Source organism: Nicotiana attenuata, unplaced genomic scaffold (genome assembly GCF_001879085.1).
Source record: "Nicotiana attenuata strain UT unplaced genomic scaffold, NIATTr2, whole genome shotgun sequence".
Classification (NCBI taxonomy): Eukaryota; Viridiplantae; Streptophyta; class Magnoliopsida; order Solanales; family Solanaceae; genus Nicotiana; species Nicotiana attenuata.
In genome coordinates this window covers 289,800-305,916 of record NW_017671209.1, presented here as the reverse complement: position 1 = coordinate 305,916, position 16,117 = coordinate 289,800, and positions in this window count along the sequence as shown.

Sequence of the window (16,117 nt, the reverse complement as noted above, 5' to 3'; positions counted from 1 at the left end):
ATTATACCAACAAGTCCTAAATTATGATACGAACTTAGTCGAGCCTTCAAATCACATCAAACAATGCTAAAAACCACGAATCACATATCGATTAAAGCCTAATGAACTTTCGAACTTCTAACTTCCACATTCGATGCCAAAACCTATCAAATCACGTCCGATTGACCTCAAATTTTGCACAAAAGTCACAAATGACACCACGGACCTACTCCAACTCTCAAAACCCCAATCCGATCCTGGTAACCACAAAGTCCCCTCTTGGTCAAACATCTAAATTTCCAACTTTCGCCATTTCAGGCCTAATTCAACTACGGACCTCCAAATCACTATCTGGACATGCTCCTAAGCCCAAAATCACCTAATGGAGCTAACCAAACCATCAGAACTCCATTCCAGAGTCATTTACACATAAGTCAACATCTAGTGAACCTTTTCAACTTATGTTTCCAACCTAGAGATTAAGTGCCTCCACTCATTCTAACTTTTCTAGAACCGAACCAACTACTCCAGCAAGTCACATAGCAACTATAAAGAATAAAATGAGCATTAAATGGGCGAACGGGGCTACAACTCTCAAAACAACGAGCCGGGTAGTTACAGATCGAGACACAAAATCACTTCAAGAACATGGACTCCAACAAACAGACCGAACAAGAAGAACCTCAGCACGTCATCAACATGATCATTGGAGGGGTCGATGTCCCTCAAGGGTCGATGATAAAACACACTAAAGTATCTATCACAAGGGAGAAACGCACCTTGAATTATATCCCAGAGGGAACTATTTTGTTCAACCGAGGATGGCGAAGGCATAGTACAGCCTCATAATGATGCACCGGTAATATATATACTTATTAATAAATCTCGAGTTAAGCGGGTGTTAATTGATCCAGGTAGCTCGTCCAACATCATCAGATCGAGGGCCGTAGAGTAGTTGGGGTTGCAAGACCAAATAGTGCTAGTAGTCTGGGTATTTAACGGATTTAACATGGCATGCGAAACCATTAAAGGGGAGATAACCCTACCGGTGAACACTGTCGAGACCATCCAGGAGACAAAGTTCTATGTGATTGAAGGGGATATGAGATATAACGCTTTATTCAGAAGCCCATGGGTTAACAACATGAGGGCGGCACCTTCGACCTTGCACAAGGATTGAAGTTCCCTACACCGGGAGGGATCAAGACAGTATGCGGAGAGTAGTCGGCTGCAAAAGAGATGTTCGCAGTCGATGAAGTACTCCTGGTACCCACCATTTCGACATTAAAGAGCACTGAGCTGACCAGAAAGATCGAAGTTAAATAGCAATCACCGGTGCCGGTCCCGATCGAATCGTAGGAACGGGGAGTCGATGAGGAGGATGATTACAAAGTTCCGAGATTATTCATAGATCCTGATGATACTGATGCCACCAAATCAATGGTCTAAGAGTTGGAGCAAACTCATTAATTTCTTAAAGCTAACATAGATTATTTCGCTTGGTCCCATCTTGACATGTAGGGATCCCGCCGGAGGTAACCACTCATAAGCTGAGTCTGGACACGAAGTTCCACCTGGTTAAATAGAAGAGGAGACCTCAATCTGAGGTCAAGCATGCATTCTCAAAGACGAGTTATCTAAACTCCTCAAAATAGGGTACATTCGGGAAGTTAAGTACCCGGATTGGTTAGCCAACATAGTAGTAGTACCTAAAAAAGGAAATAAGCTAAGAATGTGTGTAGATTACAAAGACTTGAACAATGCATGCCCTAAGGATTCCTTTCGTTTACCTAACATCGATCGGATTATCGACGCGACTCCCAGGCACGAGATACTCAATTTTCTCGATGCCTATTCCGGGTAAAACCAAATTTGGATACTCGGGCGATCAAGAAAAAACTTCCTTTATCACTAAATTTGGCACCTATTATTATAACGTGATGTCGTTTGGATTAAAGAACGACGGTGCCACTTATCAACGCCTAGTAAACCGGATGTTCGAAGAACAAATAGGAATATAAATGGAAATTTATATTGATGACATGTTAGTTAAGTCTTTGTGAGCAGAGGACCATTTGAAACATTTGCAAGAAACCTTCGACATATGAAAGAAATACAATATGAAGCTGAACCCGGAGAAGTGTGCTTTCAGGGTCGGATCGGTAAAGTTCCTCGGGTTCATGGTATCCAATCGGGGGATCGATATTAATCCTGACAAAATCAAAGCCATGGAGGGCATCACCGTGGTGGACAATATCAAGTCCATTCAGAGGTTGATCCACCCTGGGCCGATTCGTATTGAGGTTTTCAGACAAGAGCCAACGGTTCTTCTCACTGTTGAAAAAGAAGAATAATTTTTCCTGGACCCTGGAGTGCCAACAAGATTTGGAAGAACTCAAACTCTACCTCTCGAGTCCGCCCCTACTCTACACGCCGAAGGTGGATGAGCAACTTTACCTTTACTTGGCGGTATCCGAAGTGGCAGTGAATGGAGTCTTAGTCCGGGAAGAGTAAGGTGCGCAATTTCCTATTTACTATGTCAGTATAACTCTAGGCGAGGCAGAAACAAGGTATCCTCACCTGGAAAAATTGGCGCTCGCTTTGCTAAGCACCTCCAGAAAGTTAAAACCATACTTTCAACGCCACCCCATATCTGTCGTAACCTCTTACCCACTGAGGAACATTATGCACAAACCCGATCTCTCGGGCCGATTGGCCAAATGGGCCGTCAAATTGAGTATCAGCCCCGAACTACCATGAAATCCCAAATTTTGGCAGACGTCATGGCCGACTTTACACTGGCCTTACTACCAGAAGTCAAAAGGGAATTATTGTTAGTTTTGTGGACTTCCTCGGGAATTGGACCCTTTTAACATATGGTGCCTCGAACGCAAAGGGGTCTGAACTCGGCACTGTATTGAAACCACCTACGGGGAGTATAATTAGGCAATTCATTAGAACTGTGAAATTGACTAACAATGAGGCCGAGTATGAGGCCATGATTGTAGGTCTTGAATTAGCTGAAAGCTTTAGGGCCGATGTGATCGAAGTAAAGTGTGACTCCCTCCTCGTAGTAAATCAAGTCAATGGATCATTCAAAGTGAAAGAGGAATGAATGCGGAGGTACTTGGACAAATTACAGGTAACACTGCATCGATTCAGGGAATAGACCCTGCAGCATGTGCCACGAGATCAAAACAGTGAGGCCGATGCACTGGCTAATTTTGGGTCATCGATCGATACCGATGAGGTCAGCTCGGGAACAGTAGTACATCTTATGAAATCGGTGATAGAAGAAGGCCACGCCGAAGTAAACTTAACAAGTTTAACATGGGATAGGGAAACAAGTACATAGATTACTTGAAGACTGGATAATTACCCTAGGACCCCAAGGAATCGGGAGCTTTGAATACGAAGGTTGCCAGATTTAGCTTGTTCGAAGGGACCTTGTTCAGAAGAACATTCGACGGCACACTGGCCATATGCTTAGGGCTGGGAGATACCGAAGATGCCTCGAAAGAAGTTCACAAAGGCACTTGCGGAAACCATTAGGGGGCGGAATCTTTGGTTCGAAAATTAATTAAGGCCGGATATTACTGGACCGAAATGGAGAAGGATGCGAAGGAATATGTACGAAAGTGCGATGGCTGCTAGAGACATGCGCCAATGATCCATCAATCGGGGGAGCTACTCCATTCGATCCTGTCCCCGTGGACATTTATGAAATGGGGAAGGGACATCGCCGGTCCCCTGCCGTGGGCACCCGATATGGATGAATTCATACTACTCATAACCGATTATTTTTCCAAATGGGTCAAAGCTTAAGTGTTCGAGAATATCCGAGAAAAAGAAGTCATTGACTTCATCTGGGACCACATAATATGCATATTCGATATACCATCAGTAATCGTTTGCGATAACGGGAAACAATTCATCGGCAGCAAGGTAAATAAGTTCTTCAAAGACCACAAGATTAAGAAAATACTATCAACACCCTACTTCACGAGTGGAAATGGAAAAGCAGAATCTACAAACAAGACCATTCTTCAAAACCTGAAAAAGAGGTTGACCGATGCTAAAGGGAGATGGAAGGTAATCTTGCCCGAAGTACTATGGGCATATCGTACAACCTCAAAGTCTAGTACCGGGGCCACCCCATTCTCACTTGTCTAGGGTGTCGAAGCCTTAATACCAGTTGAAGTGGGAGAACCGAGCCTCAGGTTTCGATATGCTACCGAAGAGTCGAATGGTGAGGCCAAGATTAAGATCCTAGAACTATTGGATAAAAGGCGTGAGGCCACCTTAGTTCAGTTGGCCGCCCAGAAACATTGGATAGAAAGATACTTCAACCGAAGAGCCAACCTCCAACACTTCAAGATCGGGGAACTTGGTGTTGAGTAAATTAACATTGCACACTCAAAATCCCAATGAGGGAAAGCTGGGACCGAATTGGGAAGGACCATATCGAGTTATCGGAATTACCGGCAAAGGCTCGTACAAACTCGAAGCAGGAAACGATGTACATCTGCCGAACAACTGGAACATGGCACACTTAAAACAGTACTATCGCTAAGGCACAATCTCAATTACTCTTTGATAATATTATGAATCGGACTAACACTTGATGGCAACGGCCAAGGATGGACGTGGCTATTAGGACTAAAAGCATGCATGCACTCTTTTTTCCTTAAACCGGTTTTGTCCCAAAATGGGTTTTTCGTCAAGGTTTTTAACGAGACAACAGTAAATCGTGCTAACTTAGATTTGAAGGTCGGTCTCAAACCGGAGTCAGTGGGCGCATCAATAGTATCTGATCCCTCTCAAGCTCGACCTCGAATATTGGGTCCATTACACTCGGGTTAAGGTTTTTAGCAAGGAAAGAAGAAAACTTTGTACTTGAATAGCTAAGGCTCGGTGGTTAGGATTCATTGTAAGGGCCAAACGGTCGTAAGAACCGTGCCCACATAGTCCGCCTAGCCATGATACAAATTTTTATCATGTACACATTGAAATGAAAGAAAGTTCCGTCTTGATATTACTCATTTTCTTGCCTCTTAAAACCTAGATCTTAAGAGCCCAAGGGCTACCCATATTCGGGGACTGTCGAGCCCAAAGGCTACCCATATTCGGGGATTATCAAGCCAAAGGGCTACCCCTACTCGAGGACTATAAGTTCTGGCAACTCGGGCTACCAAATTTCCGGAGGCACCAAACCTATTAGGCGGTGCCTAAATACAAAAGGCTACGACCACCCTAAAAATGGCTCGGAGACGTCCGAAGCTCGTAATCAGAAAGTAAGGCCTTTATAAAAATTCAAAACCTGCTAAAAGGTTACCCTCGACAAAAGCATCGTCTAAAAATACTTAAGCATCTTGAAAAAACTTCTGGTCACACTGAGTTTTCAAAGCCTCGAGCAAACAAAGTTGCATCCAAGGCAGGCTCCGTTCAAATTTCTAAAAAACGGACAACCTATAACTACATTGGATTCTATGCTAAGACATTATAAACGTTGCAAGAGTAGAAGATGCTAAAAAAGTAAAGGTTCAAAATTGCCAGAAAGGGAAATTTTTATATATATTCCGGAATATACTTACAAAGGCCCAAAAAAACGGTCTCAAAAAAACAAAATATGTACATAAGACAAAAACTAAAAAAGTACTAAGTTATCTACGCCTAATCTTGACCAAGGCTCGACTCGTTACCAGAGCCGTCGGAATCCTCCGAGCCTTCGGCACCTTCATGCTCGTAAAGCCTCTTCGCCTCGACCTCAGATTTTTTGGCTTCCTCGATTTCAGCCGGCAGGTTAAAACCTCGGGCATGGATCTCCTCAAGGTTCTCTCTTCGGAATAGCCGCTTCATATATTCAGCCTTTGCCTACAGGCGAGCTTCGACTACCTCCACATCGACCTTGTATTGGGCCACCATTTCATCGACATTGGCAGAGGTTGTTTCCAACTTGGTCTTCACTGCCTCGTATTCTCTACCGAGGGCGTTCCGCTCTGTGACGGCGGAGCGCAGCTATGATCAGAGACTGTCATTCAGCCGAGACCACTTGTCAGCTTTCTCCTTCACCACTCGGAATTGGACCTCCATTGACGCCAACTTTGCCTTGGCAGTTTCCTTCTCCGAAGCCAGCAAGTCCATTTTGCTTTTTTCACCCATTGGTCATGGCTTAGACCTCATTCATCTCGGTTCGGAGTTGGTCGATCTTCTGTTGGACCTGCGAGGTTCTGTCCTTTATCACCACGACTAGCTCCGCATTTTTAACCTCAAAGACCTTTACCTTTTCGACCAGGTTGGCATGTTCCCTCCTCAGGGTCGAAGCTTCCTTTTGAGCCCTATCCAGCTCACCTTGAAGGTCCTTGATGGCCCTGTCATATTGATAACTGAGGATTTTGTACATATCCTTCTTTCGGGCCTGCTCCTTGAACTCGAACTCGAACTCGAGCTGGTTGATCTCTGAGCAGTACCGGATGCAGCTCTCGCAGTGAAGTACTTAGGCCTACAAAACAAGGAAAATAGTGAGATACATCAAAACCTAAGTGAAATTCAAGAGGGAGTATTGATGCCTTACCCGATTCAGTGCATGCTGCGCCTTATTGAAGAGACACCGCATGCCCACCTCGTTCATCTATGCCTGATCCTCCTCAGTCACCAAGCATCAGAGGTAGCTGGCTATGCTCACGGGAGAGGATAGAACCCGAGCATCCTCAAAGACAGTAAGAATAACCGATCTCTTGCGATCGGGGTCCACACTTAGAGTGGGAAACTGATTAACCAATTTTGGGCTCGAACTCGGCCCACCAGCTTCCAAAGATAGGTCCTTCTTCGGGACTTACAGGTCGCCCATCCCGAAAAAATCTTCCAAAGTAGAAGAGTCCACACCATTGAAGAAGGAATGAAGGGGGTCGTCCGCGCCGTGAACTCCTTCATTTGACTTCTCTTTTCCTGCTTGGGCCTTCTCAAGTATGCACTCGGTATAGGAGGGTGTCTCCTTGATGTCTATTACACAGGTCGCTTCCTTTAGAGCAGAACCGAATTCTCGAGGGCTCAGGCCCCATCTCCATCTCAGCCTCCCGAGTCAGAGGAGGTCGGCCTCACGACTCTCCCTCTTGGCTGCCGCCCGCTCCCCGACAAGGGTTGATCCGTGGGCAACAAAAATTTTGCTTTTTTCAGACTTATCCCTGAGCCGGAGAAGCGAGTCAGAATCCGGCACCCGAGAGTTGGTGCTCTTCTTGGGCTTACGAGCCCAGGAAGCCGCCCTCTTCTTTGGCTTCACCTTAGAACCTGGGGAGCCCGAAGACTTTCTTTTGCTCTTCTTCTTTTCCCCCACGACAACCCTGGGTTGTCCTGTAATGGAGGGATTAATGGGTAGGGACACGTCTTCATCCCATTTCAGCGAGTTAAGTTCGGTGGTCTTAGTCAAACCTGCGAAGGAAAGAGAAAGGGTCAGCATTATGCAAGTTTAGAGCGTAATAGTAACTTTTCTAAGAAGAGCCTTACCATGAGAACGGGCATCCCATCGACCCTTCTAAAGCTTGTGCAACGAGCTCTCAAAATATGATATCTGCTTGCAGATGCCCTCGATCCACTCCTTGAGATGGGGGACCGCATTGGAAACCCGAGCAACAGCTGCACGATCACAATACTGATGGTGAGAAAGGAAAAAAAGAAGACCCGACACTTAAGGATAGATTACACTTATGAGATGCATTCCACTTCTCGGGGAACAGAAGAAACTCGGGAGGGATAAGATCTTCAGTCTTCACCCGAACGGAGCACCCCTGCCAGCCTCGGTCTCGATCCTCATCAATGCTCAAAAATGGGGCCTTGCTTGCCCGGCGAGTGAGCTTTATTAGTCCCCCTCAAAAAATTTGGGGACTATATAGATGGAGCGAGTGGTCGAGGGTGAACCGAGGAGACTAGGTGTTGTTTGCAAAGTAACGGAGGAGGATCACGATCCTCTAAAGAGACGGGTGTATTTTCCCAAGGCACACCTCGTATCTCTTGCAAAAATCCCAAATGACTGGATCTACCGGTCCTAGTGTGAAGGGATAAGTGTAAACACTTAAATACCTCTCCACATGAGTAGTGATATCTTCTTCAGGCACGGGGACTACCACGTCCTTACCTCTACATTTACAGTCCTCTCGGACAATGGGGAGGGTATCTTCGGTGACAGAGCATATATATCTCGATGCCCATTTACCTCAGTCTTGTTTGGATGCGGCCTTCTTGACCTTAAAGTCGTCTGCGATTAAATAGCCCCCGGGAATAAAGCTTTTCATGGGGGGCTTTGGGGCTGGTTCGGTGGCAGCCACTTCAGGAGCAACCACCTCGAGAGCAGCCGTCTTGAGAACAACCACTTCAGGAATGGCCTCCTCGGTACCTGTGGCCGGGTGGGAATATGAAGAGGCAACCTATTGAGGAACTGATTTGAAGTTTTAGCCATTACTATCTGAGAAATTTTGAAAATATAAATGAAAGGTATGAAGGTTTGAAGGAACAAGTTTGAAGGCTGAAGAGGGGAGTATGAAGATTCGAAGGTAGGATGAAGATCTGGGTAAGAACCTAACAACAATTATGAAGATTTAAAGATCAAAGATGAAGATATGAAGGTTTGAAAGATTTGGTAACATCTAGAAAATTCGAAGGTGGACGCTTGGATCGGAAAGTGGAAAAAGAGAAACGGGTAGAAGCTTTTATAGAAGAAGTACGCGACGTTTCACATTTGGAGGCGACCAACCAATGGTTGACACGTGTTCGAAGTCAGAACGACACGACTGATGGTACATTTCGACTTTTTTGTCGTCTCGGTTGTAACGTACGAAGGAAGGAACCGGGGAACATCTATCGTATCCCATGATTTCGGCAAACCTACTCTTTGAGAAACGACGGGACTATCTGTATACGGATAAAATCGTGGGTAACCTACACCCTAATTTTTTGGTGGGACAAACGAAGAAAAGGCATGATTATATGGGGTCGGAATCAAAGCCGGAACGCCTCATAGTAAGGTCCGAACGGAGTGGTCACCTCCTGGATTGATAAGACAATACTTCTCCGACCCCAGAATGGGCTTCGAGACCTCGAAAAACACGATAGCTGTTGCACACGACTAACAGAGGGCCGCGATATTCGTAACCCATAGGATATCACAACACAGATCTTGGCCCGTTCGATAGCGGATCAGTGATTAACGAAAAAGAAGATTCTTAACCTTTCTTAGAATTGTACTAGGGGTGAAACTCTCCTTCTATATAAAGGGGGTAGTTTTTATTTAATACAGACATTGTAACACGCATATCAAGGCAATACAACTAATTTTGATGCTTTCTAGTTATTGAGAGGTTCTTATTTTAACCATAGCTCTTCATATACGTTTGGCTCCGAACTGAGGGCAGAACAACTGTTAAGCTTAGATCCGAGTCTGGATTCAATGTCACAACTAGTTTGGTTATCTATTTTATCTTTAATTCGCTTATATAACATTCTTGATCATTTGTGTTGAATCAATCCACATATTTTCTAAATCGCATATAAATTCAATTGTTATCTATTTTAAGGGTAAGCAAACATAGATCTAGTTTTTTATTTCTTTTTAACAACAACGTTGTTGAAACTAAGGTCTATAGTATATTTTTGTTTTGTATATTCCTAAAATTTGGGCCATATATTCTTGTATGTTAAGTGATTAATGAGCTACTGTAATGCACATGTGGATGAATCTGAACCTCTATTTTAAAAGGCAGAATTGGGATTCGCCCGGGGCTCGCTCCGGGGCGGAGCACTCGTAAAATGCCCCTGGGCTTATGTGTGGGGCTTAGTTCCGTGAGACTTACGCCCGGCCATTGGGGCTTACGCCCCGGACACGCCCAACGCCCAGCGTACTACGCTCGCCTAATAGAACTTTATGCAATTGTATGTAACTAACCTTGTATATCCTCAAATTTTTTTAACAAATCATCGACTATTCAAAATACTTTTTTTCCAATTTATAAATCGTTAATATTTTATATCATAATTAAGTAAAAATTATTAGCATGTTATCCATTAGACTGCTATGACAGTTAATTTTAAATAAATTTTTCATTTAAAAAGTACTTATTTATTAACTTTTGTATGTCTTTACTATATTATAGCCCATAATTATTTTTATAATTATTTTTCTAAATATTTTTTTTTCATGTTTATGAGATACAATACTTATTAATTTAATAGTTCAGTATTAGTAAGTATTTACAAATAATTAGTTATTATGGTATTGTATGGTGAATTATGTGTTACTTTATGAACTTTTTTTTGGTAATGAAGATATTTATTCCGCCCTGTTTTAATAGTTATTACAAATTGGGACTTTTCTAGGACACAAAGTTCCTAGCTTGTCCAGTTCAAAAGTAGAAACAACAAAAGGGGGCAGGGAGAAGTACAACATAGGATTTCCAAAAAAGTTCGAGTTGCTTCCATGTTTTGCCATAATATTAGCCACTCCTTTCGCTTCTCTGAAGACGTGGGTGACCTGTGGCTCTCCTGCTCTAGTAAGCGTCCATCTGCAATCAGTAATCAAATTTTGATATGGACCATTATCGTTAGTAAGCATGTTAACTAGGACATTGCAGTCTGTTTCAACCACTAGTCGCCTAATGTTTTGTTGTATAGCTATTTTTAGACCCTATATAAGGGCGAGGCCTTCCATGTAGATATTGGTAGCGTGAGGAATGAAGATGTTAAAGCCTATAATCCAGTTGCTTTCACAGTCTCTGATGACTTCTCCAATGCCTCCCTTACCAGGGTTACCTAAGCTAAAGCCATCTATGTTTAATTTGAAATTTCCCTGATCAGGTGGCTCCCATTTTATGTAGATGGTAGTCCTTGGGTTAGGACTCTGGATAGATTCTGTTAACAATTTAAACTCCGTTGCACTTTTAACAATATTTTTTAGGTAAAGGGGAGATTTATTATTATTAAAGATGAAATTATTTTTGTGAATCCAGATATGCCAAAGAGTAAAGGGCAGCATATCTGCCTTAGTTAAGTATCTGTTAAAAGCAAAATTTGTGTGACAAAGGGGTTTTAACTAGTTATGCATAGTGAGTTCGTTGCGTGGCTGGTCCGGGTATTTGTAGAAGCTTCCCAGTTGATCTCAAATAGGCTTTGAGTGGTGACAGTTGAAGAACATGTGTTCCATGTCTTCTTCTTCATTTTGACAGATGTTGCAAATGCTGGAGTTAGTGAAACGATGCTTGAGAATCACATTTAAATTGTGAATTATGTTTTTATATCAATTCTCTTCCAAATACAAAGCATATTAAATAAAAGGAGTATTTTAAGAAAAATATCAAATTATAATATCGAAATTCTTTCAAGATTCATTACTCCTTAAGAGATACATATAAGATTTCGTATCGAATACATTACTCTTAATGTTTGAGCTGTAACGACGTTGCAGCTAATTTGCATATTATGATATATGTCATACTTTTCGTATTATTCATAGTTGAATTATAATTTATAAATATTTTAAATAGATTATTTGTTATAATTTTGTGATTTTAATGTAATTTTTATAATTATTTTTTATTTTATACTATCTTAAAATTTTAAAAATTAGTAAAATTTAAAAGATCCGTGGGACTTACGCCCCATGTCTCAGGGCTTACGCCTCGCCTTGTCAGAGGTAAAAAGCCTCGCCTCACGCCCCCGCCTTTTAAAACATTGATCAGAACTGTAGCTAGGCAAGAGTACTTCTATTAATTTACGTAAACACATCACAGTTTTTAGTATGGGATCGGAGTTGCAGATTGAGTCAAGTCTGGAAGTTTACGTATTGTACATCTATATTATATTAAAAGGAGAGTAGTTTGCAATGTGGTTAAGCCAAGTGGCAAGCTAAAATGAAGCCACTTGGCAATTTTAAGACAACATAAAAAATTTGGATTATAAATGAAAAAATATTTAATGAAAGTAGTATTCCAAGATTTTTTGTAAATTGAATTTCATTCTTTAATTAATCAAAGCCAAATATTTTAAAATTTAAACAAAAAATGTTCTCTTTTGAGAACCTGTTGGACGTTTAGATTTTGTGTATAGTTTAGTTATGGTAGGAATTCTTTTTTAAGAAAGACTTAATTAAATACATATTTTGAATCTAAATAAATATTTTGTATCTTACACTATATTATATTAAAGAAAATAGACTAAAAAAGTCCATAAAATAATCAAAGCCAAATATTTTAAAATTTAAACAAAAAACGTTCTCTTTTGAGAACCTGTTGGATGTCCAAATCACAAAAATATTTTGTAAGTATCTTTAATTAAATTATGGTAGGTGTTCTTTTTCAAGAAAGAATCAATTAATATAATTCTAAGTACCTTACACATTAATGTTAAGTTGAAATAATAATTCTACATTTAGTACAAGCTTTGTATCTGACATTATTTGCGAACAATATACATTAATATAGGTATCATTTTTTGACGAGCCGACCCGTCGTCTTATGAGTTACCGCTCCGTTTCCCCCATTTTCTGCTTTTTTATGCTTCATTATCCGTGTCTTATGTGTTCGAGTTGGTTTGGAGTGGTTTTGGTAGGAAATGAGACACTTAGTCTCTTAAAGGAAGTCTTGGTTTGGAAAAGTCAACCGAATGTTGACTTATGTGTTAGAGGACTCGGATGCGAATTCCGATGGTTCGGTTAGCTTCGGGAGGTGATTTGTGACTTAAGAGTGTGATCGGAAATAGTTTTCAAGGTCCGGTGTGGAATTAGGCTTGAATTGGCGAAGTTAGTATTTTGGCGATTTCCGTTTGATAGGTGAGATTTTGATCCGAGGGTCGGAATGGAATTCCGAGAGTTGCTGTAGCTTCGTGATGTGATTTGGGATGTGTGTGCAAAATTTCAGGTCATTCGGAGGTGATTTGATTGGGTTTTTGATCAAATGCGTGTTTCAGAAGTTTTAGAAGAACTTAGGCTTGAATTCGATGTAATTTGATGGTTTTGGTGTTATTTGAGGCGCTTCGATGATTGGAACAAGTTTGAATGAGGTTTTAGGAGGTGTTGGTGCTTTTGTTTGAGGTCCCGGGGGCCTCGGGGTGATTTCGGATGGCTAACGGGAAGGAAGTTGTGGAACTTGAGTGATTGCACATTTCTTTGCTGCTTCTGGTGTTTTCGCACCTGCAGCTTGGGGGCCGCAGGTGCGGTGTCGCAGATGCGGAAGTAAAGGCGCAGATGCGGTTTTTGAGAAGGAGAGTCAGGAACCGCACCTGCGGTATGGGGACCGCACCTGCGGAGTCGCAGATGCGACCATTTGACCGCAGAAGCGGTTTTGGGAGAGAAAGGTTGAGACCGCAGATGCGGTGGGGTGCCCGCACCTGCAGAGCCGCATATACAGCTGGTGGACCGCAGATGCGGATTTGGGCCTTTAATGAATTTCCGCAGAAGCGGACTTGTCACCGCAAATGCGGTACCGCAGAAGCGGTGGAGGGGTCGCAGATGCGAAAACCCCTGGGCAGAATGTATAAAAGGTTCTTCTTCGCGATTTTTGAAGGGTTTATTCATTTTAACTTCGGACTTGGAGATTTTTGGGCGATTTTGAAGAGGGATTTCAAGGAGCTTCGATAAGGTAAGGGTTTTGGACCTCAAAACACAATCCTATGGTGTTATTTCATGAATTAATACTGAAAATTTTAGGATTTATGGACTAAAAATGGAGGTTTAGGGCTTGAACTTAAGAGAGCTAAGATTAAGGATTTGAGGGGTCAATTGGACTCCGATTCTTGTGTTTTTGATATGTGTGAACTCGTGGCGAGATAAGGAACCCGTTGGTGTAAAAATTTCTAAGATTCGAGAAGTGGGCCCGGGGCTCGGGTTTTGCTAATTTTGAGATTTTTGATATTTTTTCGATTGTTTTCGATTGGGTTTTGTTCCTTTAGCATATTGTGACGTATTCGCTCTGGTTTTGGTCAGATTCGATGCGCGAGGAGGCCGATTTGAGAGGCAAGGGCAAAGCGAGCTAGAGTTTTGGCCGGTTTGAGGTGAGTAATGAACGTAAATGATGTCCTGAGGGTTTGAAACCCGGATTTGCACATCGTAGTGCTATATTGAGGTGAGACACGCACTTGATGATGAGCGCGGGGTCGTTTACTATTGGGGATTGGGACTTGGTCCGTCCCAAGTGATGTTCTTACCGCGTAATTGATTGAAGCTTACTTGATATCATCATTAATTGGACTAATTGTCATATTTGGGCTTCGTGCCAACCATTTGAACCCTTCGGGGATTGCTATCACTGGTTTTTTTTTACTATTTGAACATATTACTTGAACTCAGTCCTATTGTTTAATGCTGTTTTACAACTCAGCCACTTTTACTCAGATTTGAAACTTAAATGAAATTTCTAATGATGTTTTGGGCTGAGGACTACTATTTTATTATGGCCCGAGGGGCTTATGTGATTTCTGGAGGAAGTATGGATCGGGCTGTGCGCCGCAACAGTATTATGTGTACCGTACTATGTGTTGCATTCCTTTATTTGGCTATCATTTATTTGCTTATCTGTTGTAGGCATTTCCATGTTTCTACTTCACTGGTTTATTGATTTCATACTACTTGGTTTAAACTGCCGTATCTTAGATTACAATGTGTTTATCCAGGATTTCTTATTCTCAGCCTTTATTTATGTTTATTACTCACTGGGTCGGAGTACTCATATTACTCCCTGCACCTTGCGTGCAGATCCAGGTGCACCTGAGGCTGAGTGAGGATTTTCTGTTGAGCAGCGCATATCTGGGAGCTTCGAGGTAGCTGCATGGCGTCCGCAACCCTGATCTCTCCCTTCTATCCTTGTTTTTATTTCGTATTCCCTTAGATTGACATGTATTAGGTTGATAAACCTGTATTAGAGGCTCAGACTTGTGACACCGGATCTTTTGGGCTATGTAGTTGTATTGTCATTTGAAATTCCGCACATTTAACTCTTATTTCAGACTTCTATTACTTTGGTTTGGTAATTTAATTGTGTTAGCTAATAATGAACTATATAATGAATTGGGTTAAGGTTGTTAATTGGTCGGGCTTGCCTAGCAGTGTGTTGGGCGCCATCACGATCGGGGTTGGGGTCGTGACAAGTTGGTATCAGAGCCTAGGTTACTAGGTCTCGCAAGTCATGAGCCGGTTTAGTAGAGTCTCGCGGATTGGTACGGAGACGTCTGTATTTATCCTCGAGAGGCTGCAGAACCTTTAGGAAAACTTCATATTCTTGTAATTCTTGTCGTGCGACTTTGTTGACTCGAGAACTAAAGTTCCATTATTCTATTCTCTCACAGATGGTGAGGACACGAGCGACCGGACGAGGTGGACAACCACCAGAACCACCCACTGAGGCCACCAGAGGCCGTGGACGCGGTCGTGGTCGTGGCAGAGGCAGAGTAGCGAGGGCAGCATCTGTTGATCTACCAGCTGCCCCAGCTCCGGATCAGGCTCCAGCAGCACCAGTTCAGGCACTAGCTGTACCCATCGTGATTCCGGGTCTTCAGGAGACCTTGGCTCAGACCTTGACAGTTTGCACTGGCCTGGCTCAGGCGGTTTCAGCCACCACAGCAGCAGTTACTTTACAGGCTGGGGGAGGCAGCCAGACCCCAGCTGCTCGCACACCTGAGCAGGGACTACAGACGCTAGAGGCACCCCCAGCTCAGCCGGTTGCACCAGTGCAGGAGTTCAGGGTTTTAACTATGCCGGAGGATGAGCAGCTTCGTCTTGAGAGGTTTGGTAGACTCCAGCCTCCGACATTCAGTGGTGCGGAGGGCGAGGATGCCCAGGTTTTCTTGACAAGTGTCAGCGGATGCTCCGTACAGCAGGGATTCTTGAGTCTAGTGGTGTGGCATTTACCACCTTTCAGTTTACCGGGGCTGCTTTTACTTGGTGGGAGGACTTTGAGAGGCGTAGGCCTGTCGGTGCAGCACTCCTTTCTTGGCAGCAGTTCTCCGCTCTCTTCCTGGAGAAGTATGTACCGCAGTCCCGCAGAGAGGAGCTGCGTAGACAGTTTGAGTGGTTGACGCAGGGGGATATGACCGTGACCCAGTATGAGATGAGGTTTTCGCAGTTGGCCCGTCATGCTATTTGGATGATTCCGTCAGATCGTGA